Genomic DNA, 9,591 nt, shown 5'->3' on the forward strand with positions numbered 1-9,591 from the left:
AATGTGCTCACACAATACATATCAACCAATAACAATACATAGATGAAGAAGACATACCCGGACTGTTGAAAGTAGACGAAGTCATATGCATTGGTCCGAAGAACATTGCTCTGATACCACTAAATGTAACACGCTCTGACCCGATTTCATAAAATAACAGCGGAATTTAAAATTTTTCTTGAAAGGAAGAAGGATTTAAAATACATTTCAATATATAATCAAAAATATATACATGATCAAATAAGCGTTGCAACAAAATAAAAAATATCATTTTGATCATGTCCAAAAGTGCTAACAAAATAGCCTTCTTCCTTCCATCTTCTATGCATATGACCTCGGCTCCAATCAACATCCTGTCCCGTCACTCTTATCTGCATTACATGAAATAACTGAAATGAGTATAAAACTCAGCAAGTGGAACTCTTACATAGCAATGAATACATATCATACTCTGTAAAACATGGCTTTGAAAATATTAAATACCATCAACTCTGAAACATGAATATCATAGAATGAATAACAATAACAATGATATTTCTCTTTTCTCTTGTGGATTGATATCTAAATAGTATCTCTGTCTCTGTACCTATATCCCATCGATATAAATCGATACTCTGTCGGGATATAAGCTTATGGTTGTTGATCAACTAATTGCATGCAATCTCTGGCTATCTATTTATCAATCCAATAAATCATTTGAAATCTCTCTTGGACATTAAAACAAACACCTTGAATGCTCTTTTCATTTGCATTCCCTTTTATACAATTGAGGCATATAAAAACCTCTAATATACAAAAAAGTGTACCAATACATAACATGAATCAAATGAAAGGGAATAGCATATTAAAACCATTTGAAATACAATACATATAATTCATGTGAGCACAAGGAATGAATTCCACTTACTACACTTGGAAACCTTGATTCTAAACTCTTGGTTGAATTCCTACAACAATAAACCATATATTGCACCATCAATAACCCAATAATCAAACAACCATATCATTAAATCCATAAAACCAACACCATCAACAAACCCAAGATTTCCCAACATCAAAATCCAAGAATAAACAAAGCCACAAGCTTACCTTAGCTTCTTAAACCCACAAGAACCTGGTTTCACCACCACAATCCAACAACAAGCTTGAATCAAAGATAGGAAATGAAACCCTAACCTCCCCTTGAGAGAAAGAACCGAGAGAATGGAGAGAAATGAGAGAAAATGAGACCAACTCACGAATTATATCACTTAAATCCCGAAAAAACGATTTTTGTACGGTGCTGGGCGCTCGGGCGGTCATAAATTACCGCTCGGGCGCGGACCATACTGTCCGATACCAAACTTTCAGAATCCGTGGCGCTCGGGCGGTCATTTCTTACCGCTCGGGCGCCGCTCTGCGCACAGCCGCCTCAAAGATCGCCTCTGAAACGTCTCTTCCCGTCATAATTTGGAAAAATGGTAAACATGAAAGTTGCAGCTCTATGTCTTGGCTTGCTTCTCCAATTAACTTCATGTCATTTGAAGGTTTGAGTAAAAATTTATGCTCAATCTCCCAACATGTGTCACTGGAGGAACGACGACACACACGACAAACTTCGGGGCGCTATTGGCTTGTCTTCCACAATGATTTGAACAAAACTCAAAACATGAAAGTTACACCTCTATGTCTTATCTAACCACTCCAATTGTCCTCATACCAATTGGATCAACATACAAATTATCATGAATTTAATCGCAACGACACTACAGTATCACCACACAACATCTATAACCACAATACTATAAATCATAAATCTTAACTCTTAACATCAAAACAATACTTAAACTTAACCAAGGAGTCAATAAACATATTAAATCTTAAACCGTACCGATCACCAAGCTTGGATATTACAGAACCCTGAAGCAAATTTTTAAAAAAAATTTTAAATTTTTTTTAAAGGGGTACACGGACCCCGTGTAGGGGTCCAGGTAGGGGTTCGGGTACATGCTGGAAATTCACATTTTGAAGTAAAAAAGGCACGGACCCCGTGCGAGGGTCCGGCTACGGGTCCGTATAGATGCTGGAATCGCGAAAAAACGAAATTCCTTACACTTGTGACCTAATCCTATTTCAAGACCCATTCTTAAGATGCTAAGGCACTGATTCAAACTCAAACAAACGCCCCAAAACAACTACGCATCACTAACAACGCAACCCAATCCGTGAACACGACCTTTGATACCAAAACAATTTCTACGGCTTCTAATACAACCAAGTGCCTAACGACACGAAACGAAACACCAACAATCATCCCAACATCATTCTTGATATACTTAAACACAGCAATGATCACCCATCGATGCCAACGAAGCCTGCAACAATAAAACTTCAAGAACGCATCAATACATAATTTTCTGAAAAACGTAGTTTGAGAAGTCCCACGAAAAACACCATAACTCCCTCAATTTTTGTCCAAATATTTTGAATTTACTTTCAAATCGAAGATATCAAAAAGTTCTACAATTTTTGTGTTGAAACTTTTCTCAGAATCATGACCAAAAAGTCGTAGTATTTAAAAGAACAACAAAAACGTGATTTCAGATCCAAAAATGGTTTCAGAATTTATCCAACCATATTTGCTCAAACGTCTACCCAATATTCACATGGTTTTCATACAAAAATACATTGCAACACATACTATGACATGATCGATGCAGAAATAAACAGAATATACGTGCCTTTTGATATTTGAAAATACCGTAACGACGATACCGAAGTGGAGATGGCGCGAGGATTGATCCGGGACGAACTTGGTGCTTTAATCTTTGAAGAAACACACGAAAATTTGCTGGAAGATGGAGAGGGAAGGGGGCGGCTGATTTAGACACCAAGAACCCTAGTTTTCTCTCTTTAAAAATCTGAAATAAGATGAGTAGGGTGTATTGTGTGTTTTGGTCTGTGTAAAAACGTGTAAGTGTGCGTCAGTGTGTGTAACGTGTGTGTGGGTTTTTAATTAGGAGAAATCTTGCTAAATTAACTAATTAAAATGATAATAAAAGGTTAACCCACACTAATTTTATAAAATTCTCCTTTTTAACAAAATAAATGCACAAGGTCAACTTTAAAAATTTTAAAATTCTAAAATTCACCTAATAATTAAATTAGGCTTTAAAATGCTGAAAATTAATAAATTAGTTAAAATGCCCCAACCTCAACTTAAAATAAACTACCACATTTTAAATTGCCAAAATCGTCACCGGTCTTTTCCCTCGACCTCGCATCGAATAATTGCCTGGACATGAAACTTGAAAAACATTTTAATGCGCATCACATAAACATGAATAATTTAAAATAATGCATTTAAATAAATCATGCATGGCTAAAAACTCATTTTAAAATTAAATAAATGATTTAACTATTAAATAATCGCATGGAATTTACGTGTACTGATTTTGGGCACTACAGTTCCTATCCCGCTTATATAAATTTCGTCCTCGAAATTAAATCTTCCCGAACAACTCCGGGTAGCGAATTCTCATATGTGCCTCGGACTCCCAAGTGGCCTCCTCCACTGATTGGTTCAGCCGCCGGACTTTGACCAACTTGGTCACCTTGTTCCGAAGACTACGCTCCTGTCTGTCTAGGATTTGGACAGGTCTCTCCTCATAAGACAGGTCTAGAGCCAACTGTAATGGTTCATAGCTCAATACATGCGAAGGATTAGCTAGGTACTTCCTCAGTATTGAGACGTGGAACACATTGTGTACCCCGGCCAGATTCGGCGGAAGGGCAACACAATAGGCTAGTGTCCCAACTCTGTCCAGAATCTCCAAAGGTCCAATGAATCTCGGACTCAGCTTGCCTCTTTCCCAAATCTCACAACACCCTTCATAGGTGCTATTTTTACAAAAACGTGATCACCTACGGCAAACTCGAGATCTCTCCTCCTCTTGTCAGCATAGCGCTTTTGGCGACTCTGGGCGGTCTTCATCATGTCTCGAATCTTGACCACCACATCTGCAGTCTGCTGAACTATCTTCGGGCCAAGTTCTCCTCTTTCACCGACTTCATCCCAATGAATCGGTGATCTGCACTTCCTTCCATACAATGCCTCAAAGGGAGCCATACCTATAGATGCTTGAAAACTGTTGTTGTATGTAAACTCCACTAAAGGTAGCTTAGATCCCCAACTCCCCTGAAAATCGATCATGCAGGCTCTCAACAAATCCCCTAATATCTTGATCACACGCTCAGACTGGCCATCTGTCTGCGGGTGAAAAGCTATAATGAATTGCAGCTTCATTCCCATGGCTGCATGTAGGCTCTTCCAGAAGGACGATGTAAACCTCGGGTCCCTATCGGACACAATAGAAACTGGGATTCTGTGCAATCGAACTATCTCCCTGATATAAAGCTCCGCATACTGCGTCATGGAGAAAGTCGTCTTCACTGGCAAGAAGTGCGCTGAATTAGTGAGTCGATCCACTATAACCTAAATGGCATTAAAACCTCTGACTGATCTTGGCAACCCAACGACGAAGTCCATGGTAATATTCTCCCATTTCCACTCTGGGATCAGGAGCGTCTTAAGCATTCATTTTGGCCTCTGGTGTTCTACCTTCACCTGTTGACAAGTGAGGTATTCAGACACAAACCGATGGATGTCTCTCTTCATACCTGGCCACCAATACAAGATCTGCAGGTCTTTGCGCATCTTGGTACCTCCTGGATGGATTGTATACAGAGATGCATGTGTCTCTGATAAGATATTTTCTCTGATTGAATCAACGTTAGGCACCCACATTCTCTCTCTGTAATGCCATATTTTCTTAACAAAGAAGAAAATGATTTATTTATAAAATGACTTCTCCCATCAATAATTATTGCTCTAGGTATTCCAAATCGACTAAAAATATTTTCTTTTAAAAATTTTATAACAACTTATGATCATTAGTTCTACATGCAATTTCTTCAATCCATTTTGAAACATAATCAACAGCGACTAAAATGTACGTATATCCAAAAGATAATGGAAATGGACCCATAACATCTATCCCCCAACTATCGAATATTTCAATAATTATGACTGGATTTAAAGGCATCATGTTTCGTTTTGAAATTGATCCCATCTTCTGACAGTTTTCACAAGATGTGCAAAATAAATGCTTATCTTTGAATAAAGATGGCCAATAAAATCGACATTGTAAGATTTTTGCAGCTGTTTTATTAGATAAAAAATGACCTCCACATGCTTCAGAATGACAAAATTTAATAACATTACTTACTTCATTGTCGGGTATGCATCGTCGAAAAATTTGGTCAGGACAATACTTAAACAAGTAAGGATCATCCCAATAAAATTTTTTAACTTCTATCAAGAATTTATTCTTATCCTGTGAATTCCAATGAGAAGGCATTTTATTTGTCACAATAAAATTTACAATGTTAGCAAACCAGGGCATAATAGTAGCATAAAACAACTGATCATCTGGAAAATTTTCATTTATTGGTATTTCATTATGAGATGATTCAGTCATTATTCTAGATAAATGATCGGCTACGACATTTTCTTTTCCTTTTTTATCTTTAATTATAATATCAAATTCTTGTAACAATAAAATCCACCGTATTAATCTTGGCTTAGCATCTTGTTTATTTGATAAATATTTTACGGCAGAATGATCAGTGTACACAATAGTAGTAGAACCAATTAAATAAGATCGAAACTTATCTAATGCAAATACTACTGAAAGTAATTCTTTTTCAGTAGTTGAATAATTTATTTGGGCACTATTTAAGGTTCTACTAGCATAATAGATTGCATACGGTTTTCCTTCTTTTCTCTGTCCTAACACAGCTCCTATAGCATAATCACTTGCATCACACATTAATTCAAATGGTAAAGACCAATCTGGAGGTTGTAAAATAGGTGATGTAATTAAAAGATTAATTATTTTTTTAAAAGCATTTTCACATTTCTGAGTCCATTCAAATTGTGTATCTTTTGTTAAAAGATTCGAAATTGGTTTAGATATTATGCTGAAATTTTTTATAAACCTTCTATAAAAACCTGCATGACCCAAGAATGATCGAACTTCTTTGACCGTTTTTGGTGATGTTAAATTAGCAATAACATCAACTTTGGCTTTATCAACTTCAATTCCTTTTTCAGATATCACATGACCTAACACAATCCCAGATTTAACCATATAATGACATTTTTCCCAATTTAAAACAAGATTTTTTTCTTCACATCGTTTTAATACTTCTTCTAGGTTTTTAAGACAATTTTCAAATGAGTTTCCAAAAACAGTTATATCATCCATAAAAACTTCTACAAATTCTTCAATCATATCACTGAAAATACTTAACATGCATCTTTGAAAAGTAGCCGGAGCATTACATAAACCAAATGGCATTCTTTTAAATGCAAAAGTTCCGAAAGGACAAGTGAAAGTAGTTTTTTCTTGATCTTCTAATGATATAGGTATTTGATAATACCCCGAATACCCATCAAGAAAACAGTAATAAGAATTTCCTGCTACTTTTTCTAGAATTTGATCTAAAAATGGTAGTGGGAAATGATCTTTTCTAGTTGCATCATTTAATTTTCTATAATCAATACACATACGCCAACTAGATGGAATCCTAGCTTGTAATAACTCTCCCTTTTCATTTTTTATAACAGTGATGCCTGACTTTTTAGGTACTACTTGTGTTGGACTTACCCATTTACTATCTGAGATTGGATAGATAATTCCAGCGTCTAATAGTTTTAATACTTCATTCTTAACAACTTCTTTCATATGTGGATTTAACCTTCTTTGTGGTTGTTGATATGTTTTAGCATTTTCTTCCAAATGAATTTTATGTGTGCAAATTAAAGGATTTATACCTTTTATATCTTTCAAAGTCCATCCAATTGCATTTTTATATTTCTTAAGTAATTTAATTAAATCTTCTTCTTGATTTGGTAGAAGAGTGGAAGAAATTACAACAGGAAATGTTTTATTTTCACCAAGAAATACATATTTCAATTCGAATGGTAAAACTTTTAATTCAAGTTTTGTATTATCATCTTTTTTAAAATTATTTTCAGACTCAAAACTTTCTATTGAAAAAACTTCAGATTGTTGATTTAAGTTTTCTTCTTGTATATTTTCTTCCATAATTGTTTCAATTTCATTATCATATTCATTTTCATTAATACTTGGTTGTTTACATAAATTGAACACATTAAGTTCTAGAGTCATATTTCCAAAAGACAATTTCATTATTCCATTTCGACAATTAATTAAAGCATTTGAAGTTGCTAGAAATGGTCGTCCCAATATTACTGGAATTTCATTATGTACTTCTATTGGTTGTGTATCCAAAACAATAAAATCTACAGGATATATGAATTTATCAACTTGAACCAACACATCTTCTACAATACCTCTAGGTATTTTGATTGACCTATCCGCCAGTAAGAGAGTAACAGAAGTGGGTTTTAATTCTCCTAAATTAAGTTTTTCATAAACTGAATAAGGAAGTAAATTCACACTTGCTCCCAAATCTAACAAAGCTTTTTTAATTTTATTTTCTCCAATAATACATGAAATTGTTGGACAACCAGGATCTTTATATTTTAAACTAGAATTATTTTGAAGAATAGAACTTACTTGTTCAGCCAAGAATGCTTTCTTCTTCACATGCAATTTTCTCTTCACAGTACATAAGTCTTTTAAAAATTTTGCATATGAAGGTACTTGTTTAATAGCATCTAATAATGGAATATTTATCTTTACTTGTTTAAAAACTTCATAGATATCAGAATCATTTTTTTGTTTTTTATGATTTGTTAATGCATGAGGAAATGGTGGAGGTTTATTTGATTCATTTACTATTTCAGATGATTTATCATTCAACATATTATTTTTAGAATTTAAGGTATCATCATTCTCAAAAGTATCAGGATTATCATCCTTACTCTTTGATTTTAAATGATCCTTGTTTTCATTACTATATGGATCATTAACTATTTTACCACTTCTAAGGGTAATAACAGATTTTATTTGATCAATTTTTTCATTTTTTAATTCTTGATTTTGATTTTTAGGATTAGGTTGAGGTTGAGATGGAAATTTTCCTTTTTCATGAATATTAAGTGCAGATGCAAATTTTGCAAGAGTTTCTTTCAAATCAGTCATAGATTGACTGTTTTGAATATTGATAGATTCTTGCTTTTGGATAAATGCATGAATTACATCTTCAAAGTTTTTTCTTGGAGGTGTAACATAAGGAATATAACCTTGATGATTTTGGTTATTTTGAAAATATTGTTGTGAGGGTTGTGCATTATTATCATTCCTCCAACTAAAATTAGGATGATTTTTCCATCCAGGATTATATGATGTTGAAAAAGGATCTAGTATTGGTTTTTTATAATTGTTAACATAATTTGCTTGTTCATGGAGACATTCTTTAAATGAAGGTAATGTTGGACAATCTTTTGTAGCATGATCATGTGTATCACATATATGACAAACAATTTCTTGAATACTTTTTAATTGACCACTCTTTTTCATTTCTAATGACTCAATTTTTCTTGCTAAAGATGCAAGTTTAGCTTGAATATCTATATCATCTTTAAGATTATAGATACCACCCCCATTTGTTGAATTATTGATTTTAGTTGTTGGTGGTTCTATTGTGCCTATATTATCCCAATTTTGAGCATTTTCTGCTAATGAATCCAAATACTCCATAGCTTCATTTGGGTTTTTATCTTCAAAAGTTCCATTACACATGAATTCTATCATTTGCCTATCTTTAGGTATTAGACCTTCATAAAAGTGAGAAACTATTCTCCATGTTTCAAAACCATGATGTGGGCATGTATTAAGTAATTCTTTATATCTATCCCAACATTGATAAAATGTTTCTCCTTGTTTTTGAGAAAAAGTAGTAATTTGTCTTTTAAAAGAGTTTGTTCTATGGGAAGGAAAAAACTTTTTGAGAAATTGTTGTTGCATTTCTTCCCATGATCTTATTGAACTTGATCTCAAATTTTGTAGCCATGTTTTAGCTTTATCTTTTAAAGAAAAAGGGAAAAGCTTTAATCGAACTATATCCATGCTACAATTTTGATCATTATAAGTGTTACAAACTTCCTCAAATTCTCTTAGATGTAAATATGGATTTTCAGAATCTAAGCCATGAAAATTTGGTAAAAGTTGAATAATTTGAGGTTTAAAGTTGAAATTAGATGCATCAGGAGGAAAAACTAAACAAGATGGGGCACTAGTTCTAATAGGGTTCATATGGTGCCTAAGTGTTCTTAATTGATCATGTTCTTGATTATTATTATTATTGTTGTTATTATTGTTATCATTATCTTGATTATTTGAATTATCATCCATGTTTAAATTATTTTCAGATACTCGAATAAGTCTACCACTTTTTTTTCGACTCCAAATACTCATACAAAAAAAAAACAAAACTTATAAATAAAACATAATTAACAAATATAAACTTAATTTATACCTCCCCGGCAACGGCGCCAAAAACTTGCTACTACTTAAATTATAATTCACCCAAGTGTAGGTTGTCTGCAAGTAATATATT

General features: G+C 33.6%; 1 non-coding gene across 1 annotated transcript; it reads left to right on the top strand.

Annotated features, from left to right (window-relative positions):
- Positions 1-8,844: 8,844 nt before the first annotated feature.
- LOC140974662 (small nucleolar RNA R71) lies at positions 8,845-8,955 on the top strand. Its single transcript, XR_012174820.1, has one exon. It is a non-coding gene; the product is annotated as a small nucleolar RNA R71 (small nucleolar RNA).
- Positions 8,956-9,591: the final 636 nt, after the last annotated feature.

The sequence above is a fragment of the Primulina huaijiensis genome, chromosome 3 (genome assembly GCF_012295235.1).
Source record: "Primulina huaijiensis isolate GDHJ02 chromosome 3, ASM1229523v2, whole genome shotgun sequence".
NCBI lineage: Eukaryota > Viridiplantae > Streptophyta > Magnoliopsida > Lamiales > Gesneriaceae > Primulina > Primulina huaijiensis.